The sequence below is a fragment of the Sphaerodactylus townsendi genome, linkage group LG06 (genome assembly GCF_021028975.2).
Source record: "Sphaerodactylus townsendi isolate TG3544 linkage group LG06, MPM_Stown_v2.3, whole genome shotgun sequence".
Lineage (NCBI taxonomy): Eukaryota > Metazoa > Chordata > Lepidosauria > Squamata > Sphaerodactylidae > Sphaerodactylus > Sphaerodactylus townsendi.
In genome coordinates, this window is record NC_059430.1 from 117,680,446 (window position 1) to 117,697,650 (window position 17,205).

The following is a 17,205-nucleotide window of genomic DNA, read 5'->3' on the forward strand; positions in this document are numbered from 1 at the left end:
TACACTGTAGGGGCAGGAGTACCAGCTTCCCCCACCATACTCTTGTAAAAAAGAATATTAAAAAATCAGACTGGTTTTTAAAAAACATTTGGCCAAGTACAATGATTGCTTTGCTTCAGAGTGTCAGCAGAGGGCAGTAGTACGATACATATGGCGTGTGAGTAAAGTCCCCTCAAATCCCAGCAGACTTATGGAGACCCCCAGCTTTCAAGGCAAGGTGGTTTGCCATTGCTTTCCTTTGGAGAGTATACTGTAGTGACCTCCCTTCCAAGTGCCAATCCTGCTTAGCTTCCGAGATTTGATGAGATCCAACTATATCGTCCTGCCTTCCCTCCCCGCAATGTGTTTTTAGCTACTGCTAAAAGCCCAGACCTGGATAGCTCCAGGCTAGCCCATCTCACCAGATCTCATAAGCTACGCAAGGTCAATCCTGGCGAGGATTTGGATAGGAGAGCTCCAAGGAATACTAGGGTTGTGATACGGAGGAAGGCAATTAAAAAACCCCTCTGAACATCCCTTGCCTTGAAAACCTATTCAGCGGTTGCCATGTCAGATTGTGACTTGATGGCAAAAAGAGGGGGGGAAAGCCTGTAATGAATCCAGACTACAAAGGATGGTACCAAACTAACTTATCTTCTGCTAGGCTATAACTTCCCCAGGTTAGGATCCAGCCTGGTTGAACAGTCAGAGATGAAGCAGGTAGAGTTTCCCCCAGTTTGTGGATCACAAAACAACCCAACTGCTGGATTTCTACTCATTGTGTTGCTGCTAAAAGCTCAGGAAAAAATCGGAAGAACAGCTGGATTCTCATGGCTGCCTGGAGGTTTAGCACACTTTGCTGACCTCTGATCTACGTTCCCAGAATGTGGACTGCATTGACTGGAAGGGGAACCCATCAGAGGCCGAAGAATGACAGAGGTGTTCTGCACTATCCCATCCCCATGATCACCTCAGAGTTTCTACTACAGGGGTGGGCAATTATTTTTTCCATGGGGCCGCATAAGAAACAGAAAATATTGTGGAGGGCCGGGCCAAAAGGCCGGGGGGGCGAGGCGCTTTTGAAAGCCCCGCAGAAGCAGGCAGCCAAGGCAACCGGCTTCTGCGGGGCTTTCAAAGGCGCCTCGCTCCCCAGCAAGGCAGGGGGGCCAGTCAGGGTCATCCGGCGGGCCGGATGTGGCCCCCGGGCCGTATAATGCCTGGGTCTGTTCTACTACCCAGTCCACCAAAGCTTAAGTTCTTGCAAAAGAGAAAGAAATTCAGACTCCACACAAGCAAAGAAAGTTTTATGGTCATAAGAGCAGCTGTGCTGGATCAGACCAATGGTCCATCTATTCCAGCATACTGTTTCCACCAGGGGAAAGTCAGTTTCCATAAGGACAGCAGGACCTGTCTGGCCATAACCCTTCTCTTCTGTCTACCCCCCAACCTCTGACAGTCATTTTGCCTTTAAACCATTTGTTCAGCATCTGATAGCCAGTGGTAGACTTCTAAATCCGTCTAGCCTCCTATCAAGTCCATCTAAATTGTGGCCATCACCACTTCTTGTGGCAGGGAGTTCCACATGTCAACTACCAACATGTGAAGCAGTACTTCCTTTTCTCTGCCTTCAACCTACAACCATTCAGTTTCACCCGCCAAACCACGAGTTCTACTATTTTGCTTCAATAATTATATCCCACTTTTCTCCTCGGTTGAATCCCCACTACCCAGGGGCGTACCTAGGCAAACTGGAGCCCTGGGCAAAACCTGAGTTTGATGCCCCCCTCCCCCACGGGCGGCCAACCTCTCCCACGGCAACCAAACAATGATTTTTTCCACCAGGTTGTTTCAAAGTCACCAGCACATTATAGAACATGCCATAACTCACAAATCTGAACACAGCAGAAATATTTTTTGAAAACATTTTCAAAATGCTTTCGAAATGTTTTATTACTGCTATGAAAAGATTTTATGGTGTTGTATCCAATCCCCCCAATTGGGGAAAACAGCATCACTTTCAATGTTATTTGAACAGGGGACCCCAGATTCTCCCTTTAAGGTGGATTTAAAAGGAGAATCTGGGCTTCCTAGTTTAAACAAGTGATGCTGGAATCCACCCCCAAACAGCATTATTTTCAATGGTGTTTAAACTAGAGAGCCCAGATTCTCCTTTTAAATCCACCTTAAGGGAGAATCTGGGGTCTTCAGTTTAAACAACATTGAAAGTGATGCTCTTTTGGGGGTGGATTCTCCCCCAACCTGAAACAGCATCACTTTCAATGTTTAATCCGGGGACCTCAGATTCTTCCTTTAAATCTATGCCAAAGGGGATGGATTAAATAATAATAATAATAATAATAACCTTTATTAGGCATTGAGAGGGAATAAAAGAAAGAAAAGAAAACAAGCATTGGCATGGGAAGGGTGGATTTAAAAGGAAAATCTGGGGAATGTAGGGGGGTTTAGGTGTAAGAGTGCCTGCTGTCAAGGGGGTGCAATTATTAGGTTAGCATGGCACGAAAGGGAATTTCAGAGTATCTTCATGAGACCCTACTGATGATTACCACCCAGGTTTTGGTGAAGTTTGGTTCAGGGGGGGTCCAACGTTAAAGAGATTCCCTCAAGGGTGTAGCCCTCATATCTCTCTATTAGGCTCCCATTGGAAACAATGGAGGATGGGGGAGCACTCCCTTTGGGGAGTCCATAACTTTGGACTCCCTGGAATCTCCCAAACTTAAACCCTAGGTGGTAGCGATAGAGAAGGGGAGTCTCCCTAAAGATACCACTGAAAGAGGGATTTTGGTGCTAGCTAAGCCTACAAACTGCGCCCCTACGCGGGCCAAGAAAATGGAAAAAAAACACTGAAAATGGCCAAAAAATCCCACCAGCGAACCCTACGCCCCCCCCACAAGTATTGCTGCTTAGAGCAGCTTCCCACTTTGCCCAATGGGAGGAATGCCTCTGCCACTACCGTCTTAGCCAGGTTTCAGAACACAAACTAACCAGGTTTGAGGGACGACCTCCTTGGTTGAATCCCCACTACCGTCTTAGCCAGGTTTCAGAACACAAACGACCTTAGTTTGTGTTTTGAAACCTGGCTAAAGCACGACAGCATCTATAGTGATTTAACTCAGGAAGCCGTCGTCCTAAACCTGAACAGGTATAGTTTGTGTTCTGGAAACCTATTAAACAGACAGAAGTGGGATTCATGGCAGCTAGATGAGGGGACCCAAAGGAGTTTACAACATGGTTCTCATCCCTTTCTTTATCCACACAATAACAAATCTGTGTGGCAAGCTAGGCTGAGAGAGGACGGCTGGCCGAAATTCATCCAGTGAGCTTCTATGGCAAAATGGGGATTCGAATCTGGGTCTACCAGATCCTAATCTGACACTCTTACCACTGTACCACACTGACTCTGTAACCATCTTCACTGTACCTTCCCTCTGTACTTGCGCTACCTATAAGCAAAGTCTTGCTGAAACAGGTAAAAGGTCCATCTAGTCTAGCATCATTTCACACACAGACCGGTGAAGCAGCTGCAGTTTTATGTTACTATTGATCCTCAGATGCATCACTTTCGACTGCTTAAATTACTCTGTTGCCAGTGAAAGCTTAATTATTAAATTATTGTTGGAAGATGCAAGGCCGGCCATTTCTTATGCTGCAGCGAAATTCTGCTTTCTAGCCTCAAAGAGAAGGCGCTCTTTGTTGAAAGGGGAGTCGTGTTAACAGCTATGTATTTGATGACATATGATGTTGTATGCAAAAGAAAGCATTTAGTGTCTCTGCTCATGAATTTTGGGGAAGGCGTCGTCACGCTGTGTTTCCTTTTTTTATACGGTCACATTTGCATGTGTTTTTTTTTTTAATGCTGGCCAAAGACCGTAACAAATAAAAGTAAGCAAGTAAAGTTTTGTGTCACCTACCCCTGACCTAGCCATAGCAACACACAGTTGGGTACATCCATACATCCGTTCTACACCTTCTTCATTATGACCCCCCCCCCCCACACACACACAAAGACATTGGCAAGAAAATCAGCAGAATGGGGAAAAAGAGTGCTCCAAATGGATTTTTACTTCATTCTCCCTCTGGCGTCTTACTGATGGAGAAGCTTATAGCTGGGGAAAACCTCTGATTCATTCAGTGACATTCAGATAGCCTGGCAGAACGGAGAATTGGAAAGCAGGACATAAGATGTTTGACATGAGAGCTTCCAGTTTCAAGCAGTCTCACATTGTCCAAATGGGAGAAAACATTCCTATAACACTTACACTGTATTATTTCCTTGGAATTAATGTTGCCAAATTTCTCAAGCAGCAATAGGGCAAGAACTTCTTTGCAAGGATCTAACAAAAAAATTGGCCCGGAGAACCTGCGAAGAATAACTTGGGTGAATAGGAGCAACTTTGAAATGAACACATGAAGTTGCCTCATACCGACACTTATCGTTCCTTGGGCTAAGACTGGCTATTCCAACCAGCTGTGGCCATCAGGCATATTCCCCCACAATATCGTCTCCCCGAGATCTGAAGTGAACTTGGGCATTTCTGCAAACAAAGCTTGGTACTGTTTCTAAACCAAAAATACTTGATTTTATGGTTGGACCTGATGGCAATATCGGCTACAGCATTTCTCATACAGGGCAAGCAGGAGAGAGATCTAGACCCAGAAAGAAATGCCTTGTTGCGATTGGACAGACAAGAGGAAGCACTTCTTTACTCAAGTGAGTGATTCAGTTGTGGAAATTGATGCCAATGGAAGTATTAATGGCTACAAACATGGGTGGCTTTGAAAAGGGATTAGGCAGATGAATGGAGAGGAAATCTGGCCGTGATGACCAACGGAAACCTCCAGTCTGAGGCAGCCAATCTGTGAATACCAAGGCTAGAAAACAACAATATTATTTAACATGGTCATAGACCAGCAGGACAAACATACCAGGAAACAACATCAGGGGACAGGATTACAGGAGCGTGTGATTGGCCACTGTGTGAAAAAAGTTATTGGGCTAGGTGGACCACTGGGCTGAACCAGCAGGTACCTCAGATGTTCTTAGGAGACCATGTTCAAGGTACAGTAGAGGCAACTCCCAAGTCAAGGTGATGCTGTTACATTCCCTCGATCAGATGGCATCTTCAGAGTTCAGTTCCCTGAGGCAAGAGCCTGTACCTTTAAGCTAGAAGTCAGTCATTCACAATTTGACCACTGGGCAACACCTCATCTTCCAAGATTTTCAGGAAGCAGCATGGTACAGTGTGGGGAAAGGAAAGGAAGAAGAGGGCAGAGTGGGCCCTGCTCCAGTGTAAAGTAGGCATTGCACCTTCCAGAAGATTCACCCATCACAACAACATCTGTCTGACTTCTCTCTGCCTCATCCAAGCTCAGTCTGTTGTTTTCTGCTTCATCCCCTTCAGCCATGAGAGGTCACCTTCTCTAAGCTGTGAGGGGTGCCCCACAGAGCCAATGGTGGGCCACCTTCCCTTCCTCCCACCCCCAGGGATGAAAAATGCAGTTAGTCCAAAAAGGAGGGTTAACAGGCTTTTTATTCTATGGTCTGGCTCCAGACATCATAGACCAAACTCTGTGATGATGTCACATAAAGAGGAAGTTATTCCATAAAAACACCCAAGATGTCAGTGGTATAATTGTGTGCCTTCCTGCTGGATTATTCCTCCTGATACATTTCGCTAGCATGCACAGGAGAAGAAGCATCAGAAAACAGAGGGAGGGCAAAATTATAGACTGAGGAGGATCTGTGGGCTTAACTGTTGGGAGGAATTGCCTCCATAAATGCTTCCATCCTTCTGGGGAGAGTAGGAAAAAATAAAAGCCTTTTCATTGCAAAGTTTAAAGGTGTAATAACATCACTAGCCAGTAAATTGATTTGCACTCTTTGCACATTAAGGTAAACCAATGATCTCCTTCTGCCCGTTTAGATCACTGTGACTGTCACAGCCTACAGACCAATCTTCTCCTTCTCCTCATTCAGAGACCTATGACATAAGGGCTTGTGCACCAGTCCTCTTAGGTCGAATCCCCACTACCGTCTTAGCCAGGTTTCAGAACACAAACTAACCAGGTTTGAGGGACCATCTCCCCATTGCTTGCGTGGCTTCGACAGATTCTGTTTCTGGTGCTCATTCTCCCCATTAATCCAGCGTTCGGCAGAGTTCTGGTTGCAAAGTGGCATAGACCCTGTTAACATGGTTCAGAGCTGATCCGGGAGGGATGAGGGTTGAAACCCTGACTCGCTTCCTGCCCTGGAGTGTGGCACAGAATTCGAGCAACCAATCGACCAGCGGCTGGGCGATGTCGCGGCTGCAGCCTTCCTTGGTTTAAGTTCGTCTGCTTTTCGCGACGGCCAGCAGAAGGGGATGCAAACATTAAACAGTCAGCAGAAGGGGACGCTGGACAATAGCAGATAAAATTAAACATAAACAGTCAAAGTGTAACTTTGAATCGTTAATGGTTTACAGGTAACGACAACTGTTTGCACAGTTAAACAGTGAAACGTTAAACTTTTACACGCTGTTTTTTTGATCACGCTCCTACAATGCACGTTTCCGCAGTGGGAAAAGGTCCCGCCCCATCAAGTCACGCCAGCCAATCAGGGGAGACCCGTGGCTAAGCGAAATCGCCTCGGTAATTAGGCTTTTCGATACACCGGGGGGTGTCTGCTGTGTGCTTTCAAGCTGCAGTGGGAGGGAGAAACTCCGATGAAGACGACACGGTTTCACCACGAACAGGTTTGGATCTGCGTGCAAATTTCAAGTGGGGATTCGACCTTCCTTGGCTCATTTAAACCACTTTTACATTAGCAGCCAGCAGACGGATCCTTTCCCCCGCTTTCCCTCTCCCCTGTACTCTGGGGATACAGAGAAGGAGGAAAGTTGCAGTCATCACACATCTGCTTCTCATGCTATTTAGATAAGCACAGTAGTCCTACACAAAAGAAACAAGATTGGGGTGGGGGGTGGGAGGTACATGCGAGGAATACCCAGCAGGAAAACAGGAAATGGCGGCTGAGTGCCACTGACTCTTGGGCACTCCCCCATCCATCTTTATGGCTGTTCACTTGTTATTTGGTGAGCCAGTATAATTACCATACCCCCCCCCCCGAATTTTATTTTATTTTATAAAATCTATATCCCCTCTTTCTGCCCTTACAAGTGCCGCCGAGGCAGCTAGCAAATTGAGACGCTCATGATAAAATCGTATTTTCAAGCCAACCAAATCATCGTAATTGGCAGCAATGCATAATTAAAGCTATCAAAGCCAGTGCATTAAAAAAAATCTTATGAAGACATAAAAGGAATAATCAAAACATTAAAAACAATTAAAACATCGAGCAGGAAGGAGGATCGCTGAGGGAATGCCAAACAAAGTGGTGTCCAATATCTCGAGCGTCAGGCATCAGTAGAGAAAAGGCAGGATCAGACCCGCAAAGCCCTAAGAGACAGCATGGTGTAGTGGTTAGAGCAGGTGGTTTCTAATCTGGAGAACCAGGTTTGATTCCCACTCCTCCACTTGAGTGGCAGAGGCTTATCTGGTGAACCAGATGTGATTCCACACTCTACATTCCTGCTGGGGGACTTTGGGCTAGTCACAGTTCCTCAGAACTCTCTCAGCCGAGAGAGGTATCTGTTGTGGGGAGAGGAAGGGAAAGCAACTTGTAAGCCACCTTGAGTCTCCATATTGGAGAGAAAGGTGGGGTATAAATCCAAACTCTTCTTCTTCTAAAATGTATAGGGAGGATTTGGACGTTTGCATGGCCCAAGTATCTCTAGGAGCAGGGGTAGGGGAACCTCTTGGCTCAAGAACCCGACGATCTTGGCTCTTCTGCCCTTGCACTGGAGGCTTCACCACGAGCTGAGCCTCGGGCTGGCCCCTATCGCCTGCTCCACCCTGCAGGCAGCAGAGGCAGGCGCTGCTCACCCACTTGATGCGGCTGGGCTCGCCCAGCTGGCTTCCCCTCGCCTCTGTCCCTTTGGAGGCAGGCGGGAGTGCTTTTCCCAGCGGCTGTCGGGCGAGCCTTCAATCGCTGGCCCGCCATCTCTTGTCTCACTCTGCAGAGTATCCAGCAAAGGTGGGATGCATCCGTGCGCTTCTCAGAATGAGCGGAGTAAAAGGTTAAAAAACCCAATATATACAGTGTTAACTTTATTTTAAATGTCAAAAATTATTTGCGGCTCCAAGTGTTTTCTTTTTCCATGGAAAACGGGTCCAAATTGCTCTTTGAGTGTTAAAGGTTCCCTACCCCTGCTCTAGGGGTATTGAACAAAAAGAGACAGGTGGCCAACTTAGTCTAATGAAATAGAGATGTAGCTTCATAAAATGGCATATGGGGTTAATCCTGAGTGCCACACACCCTTAGCTGCACCTGCCAAACTCCACGTGGAGCTTGGGGTGTCTGTGTGTGGTGCCAACAGTATAAAGCTAGAGCCCGTCAGCCCCTCAATTCTCAGTCTGATCCTGGCCACAGGGAGGTTTGGATAGAGCTTTAAACTGCAGGCTGGATGCTTGCAGTTTAAAGCTGGACCTGGATGAGCTGAGGCTACCACCAAATGGGCCCACCCTGACCCTAATCTTCCCCTGGGGAGCCAACTGGCCCCACTACTGCATTCCACATGGAGATTGGGGGCAGGGAGACTCCAGCTGGCCTCACTCCCAAGTTCCACGGGGAGTTCAGCAGGGGGCACAGTTGGGAGGGGGGCATGGCCATGCAATACACCCCCAAGGAAGTGGTGCCCAGGGCTCCAGTCCCCCCACGTCCCCTCACTATTCCACCGTATTGCTAGCAGCAGAATCAAACAGGAGTCCAAGCTTGGAGACACTTCCCACCACCCCTAGATCTTAAAAACTACCAACATTTACCTCAGCAAGAGTGGTCATGAATCAGACCTATGGTTGTCAAACTCTAGGTGGGGCCTGGAGTTCTTCAGACCTGATCTCTAGATCCCTGAGATAAGTTCCTCTGGAGATAAATGGCAGCTTCAGAGGAAAAACTTGATGGTATATCACAAGATCTTAGTGAAAATCCCTCCCTAAACCCTCTTTTCCACAGGTACCACCCCCAAATCTCCAGAAACTTCTCAGGCCAGAGATGGTAACCCTAACACTCACTTCTTAAATGCAGAGAGGAATCCGTTCGCACTCCAAATATTGTTAGTCTTTAAGGCACTGCTGGAATTATGTTTTACTAATCAAATGAGAAATTGGATAGACTAGCTGCCAGAATCTCTGTGACAGGGCAATCGGAAATCCTGCAACTTTAAAACATGGCTGGTTTCCAAGCTATCAGACATTGGATACTGTGATGACTCCCAGACACAGGATACTGCAATAACTTGAAAGATCTTTCAGCAGCGCTGGTTCAAAGATTCATTAGCAAGATAATAAGGGTTAATCGTCCTGGAGTCCCAAAGTCTCCCTTAAAGAGCAGCTCGCTATAAATTGCCCAACATGAACAGAACAACTCCCTACCCCCTCCCGCTCAGTGAACGAAGCAAAGGATTCAGAAAAAGAGGATTCAGAAAGGAAACTGGCTGTCACAGTCCATAGCACTAGAGGCTATAAGGCTTAGATCAGAGATGTCCAACTCTGGCGCTTCAGATGTTCATGGACTACAATTCCCATCAGCCCCTGCTGGCAAGGCCAATTGGCCATGATACGATATTTTCTACTGTCTTGTGACAGCTAGGCCATCAGAGGCCACTAACAACGTTCCAACACAACATGGCTGACGCACAGTGACCAAGCACGGTCACCTGTTGTGGGGCAGCTGAGACGATATTTTCCTACTCCCTCATGACAGCTAGACCATCAAAGACCATGAAAAGCATCCCCACACAACATGACCCTCCACATTGACCTTCCACGTGTGGGGCAACATTGGCCCTCCACGTGTGGGGCCAATGTGGAGGGCCATGTTGTGTGGGGCAACTGACAGCTAGACCATCTGAGGCCACTAACAACGTTCCAACACAACATGGCTGACGCACAGTGACCAAACACAATCAGTTGTTGTGGGGCAGCTGAGACGATATTTTCCTACTCTCTCATGGCACCTAGACCATCTGAGGCCATGAACAGCATCCCCACACAACATGGACCTCCACATTGGCCCTCCACATGTGGGGCAACTGACATGATATTTTCTACTCTCTCATGACAACTAGGCCATCAGAGGCCATGAACAGCATCCCCACACAACATGGCCCTCCACATTGGCCCTCCACATGTGGGGCAACTGACATAATATTTTCTACTCTCTCGTGACAGCTAAGCCATCAGAGGCCATGAACAGCATCCCCACACAACATGGCCCTCCACATTGGCCCCCCAAATGTGGGGCAACTGACATGATATTTTCTACTCTCTTGTGACAGCTAAGCCATCAGAGGCCATGAACAGCATCCCCACACAACATGGCCCTCCACAATGGCCCTCCACATGTGGGGCAACTATCATGATATGTTCTACTCTCTCGTGACAACTAGGCCATCTGAGGCCATGAACAGCATCCCCACACAACATGGACCTCCACAATGGCCCTCCACATGTGGGGCAACTGACATGATATTTTCTACTCTCTCATGACAACTAGGCCATCAGAGGCCATGAACAGCATCCCCACACAACATGGCCCTCCACAATGACCCTCCACATGTGGGGCAACTGACATGATATTTTCTACTCTCTCATGACAACTAGGCCATCAGAGGCCATGAACAGCATCCCCACACAACATGGCCCTCCACATTGGCCCTCCACATGTGGGGCTACTGACATGATATTTTCTGTTCCCTCGTGACAGCTAGGCCATCTGAGGCCATGAATGGCATCCCAATTCAACATGGCTCCTCCACATTGGCCCTCCAAGACATGGGGCAACTGACATGATATTTTCTACTCTCTCGTGACAACTAGGCCATCAGAGGCCATGAACAGCATCCCCACACAACATGGCCCTCCACATTGGCCCTCCACATGTGGGGCAACTGACATGATATTTTCTACTCTCTCATGACAACTAGGCTATCTGAGGCCATGAACAGCATCCCCACACAACATGGCCCTCCACAATGGCCCTCCACATGTGGGGCAACTGACATGATATTTTCTACTCTCTCATGACAACTAGGCCATCTGAGGCCATGAACAGCATCCCCACACAACATGGACCTCCACAATGGCCCTCCACATGTGGGGCAACTGACAGAATATTTTCTACTCTCTCGTGACAACTAGGCCATCAGAGGCCATGAACAGCATCCCCACACAACATGGCCCTCCACATTGGCCCTCCACATGTGGGGCAACTGACATAATATTTTCTACTCTCTCGTGACAGCTAGGCCATCAGAGGCCATGAACAGCATCCCCACACAACATGGCCCTCCACATTGGCCCTCCACATGTGGGGCAACTGACATGATATTTTCTACTCTCTCATGACAACTAGGCCATCAGAGGCCATGAACAGCATCCCCACACAACAGGGCCCTCCACATTGGCCCTCCACATGTGGGGCAACTGACATGATATTTTCTACTCTCTCATGACAGCTAGGCCATCTGAGGCCATGAACAGCATCCCCACACAACATGGCCCTCCACATTGGCCCTCCACATGTGGGGAAACTGACATGATATTTTCTACTCTCTCGTGACAACTAGGCCATCTGAGGCCATAAACAGCATCCCCACACAACATGGCCCTCCACAATGGCCCTCCACATGTGGGGCAACTGACATAATGTTTTCTACTCTCTCGTGACAACTAGGCCATCAGAGGCCATGAACAGCATCCCCACACAACATGGCCCTCCACATTGGCCCTCCACATGTGGGGCAACTGACATGATATTTTCTGTTCTCTTGTGACAGCTAGGCCATCAGAGGCCATGAACAGCATCCCCACACAACATGGCCCTCCACATTGGCCCTCCACATGTGGGGCAACTGACATGATATTTTCTACTCTCTCGTGACAACTAGGCCATCAGAGGCCATGAACAGCATCCCCACACAACATGGCCCTCCACATTGGCCTTCCACATGTGGGGCAACTGACATGATATTTTCTACTCTCTCGTGACAACTAGGCCATCAGAGGCCATGAACAGCATCTCCACACAACATGGCCCTCCACATTGGCCCTCCACATGTGGGGCTACTGACATGATATTTTCTGTTCCCTCGCGACAGCTAGGCCCTCTGAGGCCATGAATGGCATCCCCACCCAACATGGCCCTCCACATTGGCCCTCCACATATGGGGCAACTGACATGATATTTTCTACTCTCTCGTGACAGCTAGGCCATCAGGAGTGAACATCCCCACACAACATGGTTCTCACACATTGGCCTCCACAAAGCATTGGATGATATTTTCTACTCTCTCGTGACAGCTAGGCCATCAGAGGTCATGAACAGCATCCCCACAAAACAGGGCCCTCCACAATGGCCTTCCACATGTGGGGCAACTGACATGATATTTTCTACTCTCTCGTGACAGCTAGGCCATCTGAGGCCATGAACAGCATCGCCACACAACATGGCCCTCCACATTGGCCCTACACATGTGGGGCAACTGACAGAATATTTTCTACTCTCTCGTGACAACTAGGCCATCAGAGGCCATGAACAGCATCCCCACACAACATGGCCCTCCACATTGGCCCTCCACATGTGGGGCAACTGACATGATATTTTCTGTTCTCTTGTGACAGCTAGGCCATCAGAGGCCATGAACAGCATCCCCACACAACATGGCCCTCCACATTGGCCCTCCACATGTGGGGCTACTGACATGATATTTTCTGTTCCCTCGTGACAGCTAGGCCATCTGAGGCCATGAATGGCATCCCCACCCAACATGGCCCTCCACATTGGCCCTCCACATATGGGGCAACTGACATGATATTTTCTACTCTCTCGTGACAGCTAGGCCATCAGAGGTCATGAACAGCATCCCCACAAAACAGGGCCCTCCACATTGGCCCTCCACATGTGGGCCAACTGACATGATAGTTTCTGTTCTCTCATGACAGCTAGGCCACCAAAGGCCAGGAACAGCATCCCCACACAACATGGCCCTCCACATTGGCCTTCTACATGTGGGGCAACTGACATGATATTTTCTGTTCTCTTGTGACAGCTAGGCCATCAGAGGCCATGAACATCATCCTTACACAACATGGTGCTCCACATTGTCCCTTCACATGTGGGGCAACTGACATGATATTTTCTGTTTTCTCATGACAGCTAGGCCAACAAAGGCCATGCACAGTATCCCAGCACAAGATTACCATCCCACAATGGCCGACACCGACTGTTGCAGGGCAACCAATATTATGCCTTCCCTGTCCCAGTGCTAAGCCAGCAAGTGGTCTCAAGCAGGGGAAAGAATCTGCTTCCAAGGAGCCGGATGCCAAACAAACGCCGCACACAGGAGGACACAGGCCCCCATTGTCGAACGGCTGACGGCGACACCCACTTGCTTGCTTCTGTCACAAAACGAGGCACAAGAGCTGGCTTGATCCTGGCCGGGTGGAGCAAGCCGTCCTCGTCACGCACCCAACAAAAGCAACCTGTGCCTTGGTCAATACACCTCTTGTCCCCTCTGGTGTTGGCCCTCCTCCTCCTCCTCAGGCCTCTCCGCATCCCTCCCTCCACGTCCCCATGCCACCATGTAGGCTCCGCAAGCAAAATCTCACGTCTCACCTCTGGGGCTGCTTGTACCGAGGTGGCCTTTCTTTTCAAAGCTCTAGTGCTCGCCTCTGCAAAACACAGGAGCGGCTTGCGAGAGGCTCTTTCGGATGTGGCTTGCGTTCCCCCCTTTCCAAACCCCCAGCAGCTCAGATGCCGCTGATACTTAATCAGAGATACCGACACTGGTTGATAACACTTAATCCCCCGTGAGTTTGAGGGCAAATGGGCATGGTGTTCCTGGTTCCAGGAGCACCGAGAGCAGCCATGCTGAGGAGAATGCCCCTGAGGGTGTGTGGAGAGCTTCTCTGTCTTACTGTGTTTGTGTTTATTGGATTTCATCTGGCAAAATCCTGGACCCGCATCAGCCGAGCAAAGTCCAGTGGTTGCCACACGGCAGGGCCAAAGACTCAATGGCAGCAAAACCTGGCAGGGCTGCATGAGCCACGGGCAGGGCTGCTACCCTCTCATGGGTGCGTGACATCTGCTCAGGTTACGTACACAGGGAGATCTTATCGCAAGGGTGCCCTCAGAACGGGACAGGAAGCTGCAAAACAGCCAAGAGAGCAGGTCAAATCTGCGTTATGGAACTGGAAGCAGCAAACAAATCTGTGAAGTTAAGGAAGGGAAATCCTTAAAAGGGGAGGGCGGGGGGAACTAGCTGTGAAAGGAGATGAAAAACATGGGTGTGGGAATTCCTTTTAGCAACTCTGGGAGGAGAAAGAGTCTTGCTGGTTTAAAGTGGTTGGCAGGCTTGGAGAGAAAGAGCTGGAATCCAGAACTCCTGGGCTCCGTTGCTAGGAGTTGCCAGCTCCATGTTGGGGGGGGGGGACTTCTGGGGGCCATTTTCTCCAGGTGAACTAATCTCTGTTGCCTCGAGATCAGTTGTAATAGTGGGAGATCTCCAGCCGTCTCCTTGAAGTTGGCAACCCTATCCATTGCAGAGATTTCCAAACGTTGCATCTGCTGAAGTTTCCCTGTCTGTTGGAAAGATGGACCCACACCAATGGACCCTGGCAACGTCCTCTTAGCTAAGAAAGCCAGCGGGCCATAGTGATTAGAGCAGGGGTGTCCAACTGTGGTGCCCCAGATGTTCATGGACTATGAGTCCCATTAGTCCCTGTCAGCTTGACCAATCACCCATGCTGGCAGGGACTGATGGGAATCGTAGTCCCTGAACCTCTGGGGCACCAGAGTTGGCCACCCTTGGATTAGAGAGTCAGACTTAGGTTTAGACTTAGGTTTAGGATCTGGGAGATCTAGATTCAGATTCCACTAGCTTGCTAGGTGACCTGGGGCCAGTCACACACTGTGAGGCTCATCTACCGCACAGGGTTATTGTAAGGATAAAAAAGAGGAGCAGAAGACAATATAAGCCAACTTGTCCCCACTGGGCGGAAAGGCAGGGTATAAATGAAGTATAATAAAACAAGTAAGATTAACTCAGGGCTTTGACGACCTGTGTCGGTATTTACCACCTGCTCACAGGTATCCCAGGGATGGAATAGGCTGGATGAAATTCTCCCCAGTTGCTCTCTTCCCCTCATTAAAAAAAATGGGATTGCTTTTAGGAAGGGTAGGCTGGGATCTGCCTTCCATGCCCCCACATCTCCAACTTGACGGGGTCATCCCTCAAAGACATCCTTATTCCTGGGCAGCTGTGGATCCAGTGAGAGCAGGATCCACTACTGAGACCCTCTCAGTCTTCAGAAAGATGCAAAGAGGAATTGAGTGGGTGCACGATTCAGAGGAGATTTAATTCTTCTTCCCCAGTGACCTCTCAAATTCTCATCATCCCTCAGGGGATTTTTTTTTTAAAAAAATGGACCACAGATCAGTTCAGGTGTTTGATGCTGTAATCGACAATCGAGCGTCTGCACCATTTCCCACCTGACTGGCCAAACGGCAGCTTTTTGAGCCTGTGATTAAGTTTGGAGAAATGGCAAGGAGAAAATACTTGACCCCCCCCCGCCCCCATTGCCCCAGTTCTGACTTATCAGGGGCTCCACAGCTCCTATCTACCCTTTAAACAACCCATCGCAGGTACATTTATAGTGTAATCATTCCCAGTTTGGTTATTGTGGGTTTTCCGGGCTGTGTGGCCGTGGTCTGGTAGATCTTTTTCCTAACGTTTCGCCTGCATCTATGGCAGTGGTGGCGAACCTTTGGCACTCCAGATGTTATGGACTACAATTCCCATCAGCCCCTGCCAATTGGCCATGCTAGCAGGGGCTGATGGGAATTGTAGTCCATAACATCTGGAGTGCCAAAGGTTCACCACCACTGATCTATGGCCAACATCTTCAGAGGTGTATCACAGAGAGAAGTCTGTTATACACTGTGTCCTTTTGTCTCCTCTGGTGTTCGGACACAGTGCGTAACAGACTTCTCTCTTTGATATACCTCTGAAGATGCCGGCCACAGATGCAGGCAAAACGTTAGGAACAAGATGTACCAGACCACACAGCCCAGAAAACCCACAACCCGTTGAATCAGGCCATGAAAGCCTTCCGCAATACATTCCCAGTTTGTTCACTTTGAGACTATTGTCACAAGCAAACCTGCCTGTTAGGTACGCATGCCAAAAGCACAAAGTCTTAGGGCTTTAAAAACAAAAACACCTGATTGGTAGACTTCAGCTGATAGAATTGGTTTCATTGGGTACACAACAGCAACTGCAACAAATACTGCTCACAATAAAATTTATTTTTGTCTAGCATTTCCTCTCTGTAATTTTTGCCTTACAACAACCTTGTAAAGTAGGCCCGTTATTAAGGCTGAAAGAATAGGACTTCTCTAGCCAGCAATTTGAACCAGGGACTTTCTGCTTTGGAGTGACAGCTCTTCACCACTGGGGGTTGCCAACCTCCAAAGGGCGGGGCCAGGTAGAAATTTCCCAGAATCGCAACCGATCTCCAGGCAACAGACATCAGCCCCTCTGGAACTCTATGGCATAACATCTGTAACTCTATGGCATCACATCCCTCACAAGGCTCTACCCTCCAGTCTCCAGGAAACTCCCAACCTGGAGTTGGCAGCCCTAACCACTGGGTGAAACCATCCATCTTAGATGAAGGGATTCACACCAGCATTAATTTGCTCCAACAGCTCCCTCGCCCTGTCTTTTATTATAAAAACCTCCCAAATAGTCTGTTTCTGACAGCGTCTGAAGCAGTGAGCGCTGACTCACGAAACGGAGTGCGTTTTATTGGTCTTTAAGGTACCATTGGACCCCGGTTTTATTTTGCTACGACAGACTGGCTTGTCTACCCTTGTGGAAATATCACCGCCTCCCTTTTCCCCATTTCATCTTGCATGCATGTAAAGCAAAGCCTTTAAATTGTACAAGGGGGTTAAACCCCCCCCCCCCACCCCCGCATTTAAGAACACACCTTCCTTTATGGAGGCTGGTAAATACGCAGTCACTTTACTGCACTTAGATACACACACACTGGTAGCTCATTTCGGATCAAGCCTGCTCTCTCGAGCCCCTCTGATCTTGCGGCTGT

At 48.6% G+C, this 17,205-nt stretch overlaps 1 protein-coding gene across 9 annotated transcripts in view; it reads right to left on the reverse strand.

The window, feature by feature from the left end:
* The window catches only part of MAG (myelin associated glycoprotein), an 87,795-nt gene that overhangs the window by 26,420 nt on the left and 44,170 nt on the right, over positions 1 to 17,205 (reverse strand). Inside the window, exon 1 of one of the 9 annotated variants that reach the window (XM_048499985.1) lies at positions 13,712 to 13,743. The exons of the other annotated variants lie outside the window; for them this stretch is intronic. The gene's annotated coding sequence lies outside the window, so the exon portion shown is untranslated. Of the gene's footprint in view, positions 1 to 13,711; positions 13,744 to 17,205 lie in introns of those variants that run through there. 9 annotated transcript variants of the gene reach the window in all.